The sequence below is a fragment of the Ambystoma mexicanum genome, chromosome 3p (genome assembly GCF_040938575.1).
Source record: "Ambystoma mexicanum isolate Mex_15411 chromosome 3p, UKY_AmexF1_1, whole genome shotgun sequence".
Classification (NCBI taxonomy): Eukaryota; Metazoa; Chordata; class Amphibia; order Caudata; family Ambystomatidae; genus Ambystoma; species Ambystoma mexicanum.
In genome coordinates, this window is record NC_090925.1 from 464,541,015 (window position 1) to 464,545,203 (window position 4,189).

Consider the following 4,189-nt stretch of genomic DNA (forward strand, 5'->3'; position numbering starts at 1 on the left):
AGTAAGGGAATCCTAGTAAACATCTATCAAATTCACACAAGGTATATGTGTATTCAATAAAAAAAACCTTTGATAAACGGAAGTTATGGTTAAGTTGCGCTACTAAAAACCTATGAAATTCAGTAAAACGTCATCAGTGATGTCATCCATGACATTTGTGATGTCATCTTTGATGTGCTGGGTGTTAGTCTTAGCAATGCACGTTGGTGGCGTGAGTTATGGTTGCTTAGCTTACCATAGCTAACGAATTACAGGGGTTTTTCGGTTTACTTTGAACCATAACATCCCTTTAACAACTTTTTTTACTGAATATATATTAAACCTGTGTGATTTGAATATTAAATAAATAAATATTTACCTTTACAAACTAGCCTGATTCCTGGTTCAGTGTGACCTAGGGGGTATTTTGAGATGGGTGTGATATGAGTGGTATATCATTCAGAATATTGAACCTATAGACAACAATAAATCAGGGTTTCATTGCGCACTACATGCTAAGCGAGACCTGGGTGTGTGCCTGATTGAAATCCCTTACAGCTTGGGGGCTCGTCTGGGATTCTGAATTTGAAATACCACCTGTGACAGTCTAACACAGCATACTGGCCTGCAGGGTACAGACACCTTGCTGGGTTGGTGTACTGTGGTACACTGTACAAGCAACTCTCAAAAGAAATACTCCAAAAATGGGGCCTGAAATTAACCCTGAAATACGTCAGAAGGAAATTGCTATTTCTGAAATGGCGACTCCAGTAGAAATGAATATCGCTAAGGAACACTTCCTGCACAAACTGTTTGTCAGGGGTGAGTGGCCCGAACAGGATGAACAGGTACAGCTACAGGAAATAAAAAACAAGTCACTGCAATAGAGCAAGATATGACAGGACAAGGGTCCACTACACCAAGCGCTTAGCGAACTATACAAGGCCCCAAAAATAATAGCGGCCTACCTGTACCTCCACATAGGAATAATACAGAGAAAGCATGCAGACAACATAGATCTGGCAAAGAAGCAAGGGCAAACACTGCAGAAAATCCAAACTAATCTGGACAAAGGCTCCAGAAGAGCCAAGAATCTGAAACAGAGGCTAGGCAGTATATTACCAAATTAAAGGAAGATCTGTCTCTCTTACGCCAAGAGAAGGCAAAGCAAAACACCCAAGTACAGACACTGCAAAAAGAATGTCAGGAAAGGATTGACTCTTTACAACAGAGTCAACCGAAAATGAAAGAACAATAAAATTTTAATAGAGCCTCCGCAGAGAAAGGTAGTCACTTTAAAAAACCGCCTAGAATTCTTGAACGAGGAAAATAATAAATAAATTATTAAAGACATCCACTCTCAAGAGGAATTTGATGAGGAGCACCAAAAATGTAGTGCATTTAAAAACAGAGGGACGATCTGGCTGCACAGAGTGGCACTCTAACTCAGGAGAGGGACGCCATAGGCCAGGAAATCAGCCAATTAAAATCCAAGTTAGAGGAAAGAAATCTGGCCCTTCAGGAGTTTAGTGAAGTTAAAACTGAATATGAGAAGCGACTAGAGCACACCAGGTGGGTGGAGGATGGTCTGGAAAAGAACACCGAGACCAATAATGACATAACTCAGGGGGCGAGTCTCCTGCAGCAACAATTGGCCCAGTATTTCCAATCCAGACAGGAAGGACAGAGAGACAATGAAGCTCTCTGTGAAAAGAATGATAGGCTCCACAAACAGATAGCCATGCAAGAGCAAATCAGTGGGACCAGTAAGGCCTTAATAGAGGAGCAAGAGTCAGATGTTGGCATGTCACCAGGGAAAAGGGGCTGAAAGAGATGTGGTAGGAAGGGACAGAGAATCCCCTGAGCAAAACATCAGGACCCCTGTCATCAGGGACTTTAACCCTTTCAGTACCATGGACTCTGCCACCCTCATGTCCACTGGCTCATTTGAACCAAGGGCCACGGGGGATGGTAGACTTCAGGACTTCAGCAGAATGGGCAACATGGGATTGACAGATCAGCGCCTCCCAGAAATGGATGGGCGGGCATCTCTGTACAGATTCCCAAATGTTAGGGCTAGGCTCTCTGATCAGGAAGACTCCATGAGGGGAGAATCAGGGAACTGGATCTTCAAAAATACCACCTATCAAAGGATCAGTGTGTAAAATTTGGTGGGGATCTCCATGAAACTGGGCCCACAAGGAGTATCTTAAAGACCTCTTCCCATCTAGGGCATTGGGGAGGGGAGGTACTCAGCCAATCCTGGGAGCAAGGGAGAGTCAGAAAACTCTTCTGAGCGCCACAGGTCTCAAGAAACTAGGCCCCCACATTCTGCTAGCCATTTCCAAGCTCGCAGAATCAGGGAGAGCCTAGAGGATCAGAAAGCCACCTCCTGTAGCAGTGCCTCTGAGTCAGAGGATGAGTGGACACGGGTGACTAAGACTAAAAAGGCCACCCTACTGAAAGATCCCCTGAAACAGATCAAGGCCATTAGGAGCGTCATAACTCCCTATCATAAAAATGCCAAGTATTCCGTTTGGGAGCACCTCGAGTTATACGAGCAAATGATGGACACTTTCCATTTGAAAGATAGCCAGAGTTGCATTCAATATGTCAAATGGACATTTTCCTCTGAATACTCCAGCTTCTTCGCGAGGCTGGACGATCAGAACCTACTCAAAGATGGTCTACCTATAGGGTGGCCATTTTAAAACATTTTTCTGTACGTAGGAACCCTCAAAAGGCCTGCAAGGCGGCCTACAACCTGCAATGTGGGGAAGATCAGGCCCCACAAGAATGTGTGCAAGAATTCAAACGTGCCTTTGCGCAGACCACCAGGAGGGTGCACACAGGCAGTAGGGAGTTCATTAATACCTTCTTTCATGCACTCCCTAAATACATCATGACCCGGCTGGTGAGGGACTTTCACGAGAAGAGATCACTAGACTGGGTCATTGAACAGGCAACTCGCCTTTATGAAGTATAGAAACCAGTAGAGAATAAAAATACAAATAAAAACCCCAAACCAGTCAACACCTCTGCTTCTGCTAAGGTGGCGGAGGTGAAGGTTGCCCCCATTTTAGATCTGGTGATGGAGGGGCCTAAAAATATTCCTGTGCAAAATCCTTCTAACCAAAGAACCAGAAGGCCCTCGGGACAACCTCAAACATGTAGTCAGGGAGGTAATCCCACAAATGGGACCCCTAACTCCCCTGATTATATATGCCCCGTTACAAGGGCAATAGATCCCTCCTGGGCTATGCATGGACTCCCCCAGCCCAAGGAGGTGGCGGGGATCCAACCAGGTAGCTGCCAACCCAGGAAACTTCCCTCCTAACTTTCCCCAGGAGGGCAGTAATCCCCCAAATGCGGGGTTGAGCTTCTTCCCCCGGTACCCGCCAAACTTCAAGCCCCAAAACAACCCTTCTTTCTTTCCCCACTTTCCTGAGCCCAGACAGCCCAATCCGGGAGAGCGGAGGCCAAGGGTGGAGGGTTACCAGAACTATCCCAATCAAGTGCATTATGGGAGAAGGGACAGTTACCCTTCCCGTGATCCACCTAGGATGGAACAGAGACCCCCGTATCAGCCAGAGCGGGTGTCCCAACTGGAGCGCCAGATCCAAAACTTGTCACAGGATCTAGGTCACATGTTGAGGGCTCAACAGAACCCTCAGATGAACATGGCGACTCAGAACCCCTCAAATCAAGGGTCTGGTACCCCAGAGCAATGACGTGGAGAGAACCCCAACAACCCACCAGTTCCAAGGGAGGAGGCACAGGGGCAAGGCGGGTATAAAGCCTTAGAGGAAGCTTCCTTCCCCACTTGTGAAAAGCACCTGGGAACCCAGGAACCGGAACCAGAATCTCCTGCCCCCGGAAGCCTGCAACCTAAGGAACAGAGGGCGGGTAGGAGAAATAAAGGGCCTAAAAAGACCCATTGTGTGGAGGAGGTTACAGTCTTCCAATTTGAAGGAGAGGGCTCCTCAGAGGACTCTGGGAAAGGGATCTTCTCCTTCAGGGATGGGGGAACTCCTCCCAAAGAAAAATGGGTCCCGAGAGATCCTAATCAAGACTGGGTAAATGTGGGGACTGAGTTAAAACCGCCCATCAGTGAACTCCAGAATGATTGTTTGGAAAAACACCTTAACCAAACCAATTCTGGTGACTGCCTCCAAAAAGGTGGGGGAGGGAGCCCAGAATCAGAACCAGG